Genomic DNA, 7,199 nt, shown 5'->3' on the forward strand with positions numbered 1-7,199 from the left:
GGTCTTGTAGGTGTTGGTCTCTGTCTGAGGGGTTAGAGCAGATGCGGTTGTACCTCAGTGCCTGGCTGTAGACAATGGATTGTGTGGTGTGCCCGGGTTGGAAGCTGGAGGCATGAAGGTAGGCATAGCGGTCGGTAGGTTTTCGGTATAGGGTGGTGTTGATGTGACTATCACTTATTTGCACCGTAGTGTCTAGGAAGTGGACCTCCCGTGTAGATTGGTCCAGGCTGAGGTTGATGGTGGGGTGGAAGCTGTTGAAATCATGGTGGAATTTTTCCAGAGTCTCCTTCCTGTTAAGTAGTTTCTACTCTGCTGCCCTGCATCCAGGTACACAGGTAGGCGCTCCTACCCTTTAAAGCCCTGGGAATTTTTGAAATTCCACTTCCTGTATGCTTAGTGTGCACAGGTCACATCACATCTTCTCAGTTGACCATGCTGACTTTCTGCAGCAAATAGGCTTCCGCATAGAGTACACCGGAGATCTGGATCTGTTGGGTGTGGGGAGAGAAGGCTGTGAAGTCACAGTGTGTTAGGGTTCCTTTCCACTCTAAACTTTAAGGTACAAATGTGGGGATCTGCATGAAAGATCCCCTAAGCTTATTTTTACCAGTTTAGGTTAAAAACTTATTCAAGGCACAATTAATTATTATTATTATTATTATTATTTGGCCCTTGGATGCTATGTTGCCACCACCAAGTGAGTCAGACAAAGATTTAGGAAAAGGACTACTTGGAGTTCCTGTTTCCCCAAAATATCCCCCCAAGCCCATACACCCCCTTTCCTGGGGAGGCTTGAGAGTAACCAAGGTGAGCAGACCCTTGGGTTTTTAGGACACTTTCTTTGCAGAGCTTCTTTCTTTCTTCCCCATTGTAGGAAACTTTGCCATGCCAATCTTCTCCCCTTATTGGTCTTTAGTCAGGTGCCAACCAGGTTATCTGAGCTTCTTAACCCTTTACAGGTGTAAGCAGAATCAGGATGAGCTCTGCCCTGACATCTGGTGGTGAATTATGGGGAATGTGGAAAGGAATTTCAGATGATTGTATTTGCACACCCACCCTGCTTAGGATAGCCCACGGCAGCCTGGGATGGTTATTTTGACAGCTCTGGGATCCCCAATTTCTTTTTTATTGGGGCAGGAGGAATGAAGTGTTGTCACCCTGATTATGTGAATGAGGAACTATGAGACTGCTTTGTGACAGAGAGTCTCACCATCAATTAAGTAGCAGTTGCTAGACAAGGGACATGGGTGCCAAAACCCAGTGAATGGAGGGGGGGGGACTGGTGTGTGTACCTGATGGTATGGGCCCCCTTTGAAGGCTTGGAACACTAATTGCACCTCCTTTTCTCTTCACTGTTGAAGAGCAGAGCTAATTTTGATTCAATTAGGAGCTCATGTAGAGGCTGCTGAGCTGAATTCACTTTGGGCCAATGATACACCAGCACTGGGGCTCCCCTACTACAAGCTGAAATCACTAAAAGAGCTAAACTTACTGAGCTGAGATCACTGAGTGCTGTGTTAACTAGTGGGGGAGCCTGAAGATCTATTGCTAAGCTCCTGGCAGGGCAGAGCAGTTTGCAGCACAGTTGGAGTGACGGAGTGGGAGTGGTTTGCAGGGGTGGGAGGAGTGGCACAGCTGGTGGAGTGAAGCTGGTCGTGGTGAAGGCTGCAGCAGAACTCCACGGAGAGGTGGAGCAGTTGGCCCCCAGCCCATATAAGGTGTCCCTTAACCCCCTGTGTGGCCCCCCCATTTCCACCCAGGCTGGAGGGGGTGGAACTCTGCAGAGAAACTTTTGAACTTCAGGACTGCACTCATCAGAGACAGAGACTTTTGGGTTGCTGGACTTTGGGGTGATTGGACTTAAGACCCTAAGGGGAAAATGACATTGCCAAAACTTATTTGGTGGATCTTTTGCTCATGGTTTGTTATGAATCCTGTAGTGGTATTTCCCCAATATGATGCCACATTGTTTCCCTTCTTTATTAAAAGGATTTTGCTACGCTCAGACTCTGTGCTTGCGAGAGGGGAAGCATTGCCTCCTAGAGGCGCCCAGGGGGTGGTATGTAATTGTCCCAGGTCACTGGCCGGGGGCTCGAGCCGGTTTTACATTGTGTTATTGAAATGGAACCCCTGGATACTGAACCCGGCCCTTGTTGCTGCCAACTCAGAGGGGCAGAAGGATTACACAGGTAAAAGGATTTTGGTGCCTCTGGCCAGGAGGGATTTTATAGTATTGTATTCAGGAGGGTTATTACCCTTCTCTTTATAGTTATGACATCATATGATGCTACCCTTAGCTGTATGTTTATGACACCGTGTCTATCCAACTGTAGGAACTTTGACACCTACAAGCCGATTGCTCATGGCATGGATGAGAAGGGACATGAAAGGGATGCAGCAGTGCTGTGCTAAGATCACAGAGCTGAGGCAGGTGTACCAGAAGGCAAGGGAAGCCAACCATCACTCTGGTGTGATACCAAAAACATGCCGCTTCTACAAGGAACTGCATGATATGCTCGGCAATGACCCCCACGTCCACTACCAAAAGCCCCATGGATACTTCAGGGGGACTGAAGGCAACAGCAGAGTCAATCTCAAGGACGAAGTGGTGGACAATGAGGTCGAGTTGTAGGAGGATGTAGGACAGGTGAAAGGCTCATTTGGTGGCATGGCAAGCCAGGATCTCTTTTTGAGTCTGGAGATGTCTAGCCAGTCCCAGCAGTCCATCTCTGGCATGCCAGAAGCAGGAGAGGGGAGCTCCATTAAGTACTCATTTTGCTTTATACTGCATGGTTACATGAGGTAGAGGTATCCTTTACTTCGTTACATGGTGCACAAGGAACAATGGATCTACATTAACAACACTAGGTAATGTTTACATCTGCTTCGCATTTCTCTGTGCAGCTACGCATTGGGGGCCCAGCAGAAAAGTTTATGTACACCAAGATTTCCCAGGAATTCTGCATAGAAATCTCTAGGAAACTTTCTTGCAAATAGTCTGCAATCCTTTGCCAAAGGTTCCTTCACAGAGCTGCTTTCTTTCTTCCCCATTGTAGGAAACTTTGCCATGCCAGTCGGCAATTACTTCTGGAGGAACCAAAGCAGCACATGGGCGAGCAGCATACAGACCTGATCGGAAGCCACACACATACAGGAAATGCATCCTTGGATCTTCAGTTACCCTCAGTAGTGTGATTTCAAGTTTGATCACCGCCACCTGTGGAAAACAGTGCTAGTAGTCAGAATAATGTCCCCAGGTGCTTGTATTGATCCCCTTCTCAAATCATCGAGACCCTTGGTCCCATTTTGCAATCCCCACTCCCAGTCCCCCCAGGCCAAACTAACTGTGTTTAGTGTTCTGGCCATGCTGCATGCTTGCCAAGGGAAAGCAAGAAAGAGGTGCATAACTTTTATGATTCAAGACTGAATGCACACACAATTCTGATTCTGTATATTGTTTCTTTTGTTTCTGCAGATGTGCCTTGGAGGGCCAGCTTCTACATGCTGGTGGAGTGCCTCCATCAGAGAAGGAGGCAGTTGAGGAGGAGTAAAGAGGACATGTTTCATGAATTGCTGCAATCTTCAGATCAGGCCAAGAGCGAGCACAGAGTGTGGAGAGAGACCATAAATGAGAAACTAAAAATGGATAGCCAGGAGAGGAGACAGGCTCAGGAGCAGGTTAATAAAGCTTATGCAGGACCAAACAGATGCTGTGGTCCCTGACTGTGCTGCAGGCAGAACACGTGTGCTCAACTCCTCCTACAACCCATACAGAACTGCCATCCTTGCCTCCCTCCCCCATTCCTCTCATGCTCCTAGCCCTTCGCAGTACTCCTTGCACTCCATCCCTAGCGACATTTTCTATAATGACAGCTGGACTGACATGCAGCTGTGAGATCCTCGTGTCCCTTGTAAGAAATGTTCATCTGTATTGCTGTTTAATAAAAATGTTGTCTTACAAAGACAATGATTCTTTGTTTGTGACCTGCAGAGGTGGATGAAACAGAAATTCATACACAGTGGCAATCGGCATGTTTGCAGGCTACAGTTAATGCTCAGGCAGGAATTATTACAGGGGCCATCCAAGGTGGCAAGTAAATAATGCCTGTCTCAGTTCTTTACAGAAAGACTAATTACTGGGGCTCATTATCAAAATGCTCCTTCATATAACACCCCATTCAGCCCTTCTAATAGCCCTGGTGTCTGGCTGCTCAAAATCAGCTATCAGGCTATCTACCTAAATGAGCCACATCTGGGGAAACTTTTCCTCTTTTACTCACAAATATTATGCAGAGCACAACAGGTTGCTATGACCAAGGGAATATTTTCCTCACTGAGGTCTAATCTGCCAAAAAGGCAATGCCAGTGACCCTTTAATCTTCGAAATGCACATTCTGTGGTCATTCTGCACCTGCTGAGTCTGTTGTTGAAGTGCTCCTTGCTGCTGTCAAGGTTTCTGGTGTATGGCGTCATGAGCCACGGGAGTAAGGGGTAGGTGAGGGTCTCCCAGAATCACTATGGGCATTTCCACTTCTGGTCTGGAAAGAAAGTCCCTGCATACAGCTTTTTATACAAGCCAGTGTTCCTGAAGATGCATGTGTCATGCACCTTCCCTGACCATCACATTGATGTCAGTGAAACGACCCTGGTGATCCACCAGCACCTGCGATGTCATAGAGAAATAGCCTTTTCTGTTGATGTACTCCGTCACAAGATGGTCTGGGGCCAAAATTGAGATATGCGTGACATTCATCACCCCACCCTCACCAAAGGCTCTTACGTAAATTAAGTTGGCATGGGATAAGAGGAAAGGTCCTTTCATGGATTGAGAACTGGTTAAAAGACAGGGAACAAAGGGTAGGAATAAATGGTAAATTTTCAGAATGGAGAGGGGTAACTAGTGGTGTTCCCCAAGGGTCAGTCCTCATCCTTCGACCAATCGTTATTCAATTTTTATTTCATAAATGGATCGGAGAAAGAGAAACATGAGGTGCAATGCAAGATATACAATGCTCAGATATAAACCAAGGCAGACGAAAACAAAAAAAACCAAAAACGAAAACAAGTCATAAAAAGATCCATATATAACGTTCTCCCCTCAACAAACCGGTTTAGTCTGGATCTGTTAAAAGCAGCAAAGAAATCCTGTTGGCACCTTATAGACTTATGTGGGCATTCACCCACGGAAAAGCTTCATTGCCTCCAAAACGGTCTGTTAGTCTATCAGGTGCCACAGCGATTCCTTGCTCACTTTCACCCATTCATGGGTGATTGATATTGGTATAAGAGTTACCCACTTTACAGAATTCATTGAATGGGACAGATGATGTATTACCTTACTTCCACTGTTCCCACTGACTGATTATAAAGTACTATTTCATGCAATTAAGGTACTAGTCTGGCTAGTTAGAAAATATACTTACCAACTTCACAATTGAAAAGAATTGGGTCGGTGTTGATGGGCAAGGCCAGATGCGCTACAGTAAGTAACTGAAAACAGGTATGTAGCCTATTGGCCATCCCATGGGTGGCGCCGCGCAAAGCCCGCCCACTTTAAAGGACCTCCCCCCCAGCCTAAGGGGAGGATCCAAGGCCCTAGAACACCAAGTATTCCAGGGACAACGAATGAAAAAAAAAACAGGATCCCCAGGAGTTGAGGTCAGAGAGCTTAAACTAAGGGAACCGGATGGGGAAACCGAGCAGAGAACCCCGGACAACGCCCCCACTGCTCCTCAAAGGCGTCAGGCGACGCCCAGTCGGACGCCCGCCCCAGACGGAACCTCGCCCCGCCCCTATGGTGAACAGAACGGAGGAACGGAAATAGGCCCTACAGTCGCAGGAGTCCCGTCGCCAACCTCCTCTCTCGGGTGTTGTTAGATGGCTAGTTTGGCCAGGGCCAAGAGGAGGTTGAGAAGGAGATCCCCGACTTCGTGGGGCCCGGTATGGGGAGTGCATAGATCAAAGGTGAGGTGGAAAAGTGCAACCAGAACGTAAAAAGAAGTCAGGAGGAGCCGGAAACAGGGGCTGCAACTGGCGCACTCCAAGTAAACGTGCGCCAAGTGTTCTCCTTCACGCCACAGAAAGGGCAGGGTTCGGGACAGGGGTGAACCGCGCCAAGTACACACCCGTGCCTCACGGCCCCATTGGAGGAGCCGCCCAACTGGCATTCCCAGCGTGGCGCGGGACCAGAGATTTACAAGCTGGCCCACCGGGGCTTGCTCACCTCGAGACGGTGGCAGGAGGTCCCGCCATTTCGATATCTGGGGCGGGACGCTGAGGGTGAGGCTAGTGAAGGGTGTGGAGCACGAGCGTGCTACAGATGTTCCGTGTGCGCGGTCTGGAACAGAACTGGCTTCACATCGTGCAGCCGGCTTGCCAGAGAATAAGGGGCTGAGGGGCGATTTTGGGTCCACGGGGCAGGGCCCTATAAAAATGTTCCATGGGGCCCGGGTGTTGGAGGTTGGGCGGGGGCGTTTGCCTCTCGTGGACCCGGTCGACCGGTTAAGCAACGTAAAGCAGCAAGAAAGCAGGGCAAAAGACAAGGCCTCACTACCTGAAGATACGCGCCTGGGGATATACAAGAGGTCTGAGGAGAGCCACCGCCCCATGCGCCCCCGACGCGAGCGTTCATGGATCAGCCAATCTCCCCGGTCGATAGTCCCAGAAGAGGGTCTCGACCCTGGTGACTCCCGCCAAGACCAGCCTTCGGCGCACGGCGGGGGAGCGTCCGCCACCTGGCCACACGAAGCTGGGATTGTAGTGTAGCAGGGTCTCCGCGGAGGAGGTCAGGCCCCCACGTGGCCGCCACTGACCTGGTCGCGGAAAAGAGCTTCAGGTCCGGAGAGGTCTTGAGAGACCGGCAGCCCGGAGAGTCTCGCGGAAAGCCTCTCCGGATGGAGTAAAAGGAGCTGCCGGTCGTATCGGAGCCCCCGGGAAGCGGCGGAGGAGGCGTGCGCCAGTACGCTCCACGCCGGACTACCCGCACCATACAGGAGCCTCTGCAGGGCCTGGCAGGCGGGGAAAGACACGGACCTGAGTGCGATAGGTTTCACTTTCAGGCCGGTGCCCCCCTTCCTTCATCCAGGGCAGGTGGAAAGGACCCCTGCAGAGGACCCAGTGCGTCCCTGGCCAAAATGAACTCCAGAATCTCATCCGGGGTGGTCAGGAAAACCCGGGGGCCGCGGACCAGGGTGTTGAGC

The sequence above is a fragment of the Chelonoidis abingdonii genome, chromosome 2, assembly GCF_003597395.2.
Source record: "Chelonoidis abingdonii isolate Lonesome George chromosome 2, CheloAbing_2.0, whole genome shotgun sequence".
NCBI lineage: Eukaryota > Metazoa > Chordata > Testudines > Testudinidae > Chelonoidis > Chelonoidis abingdonii.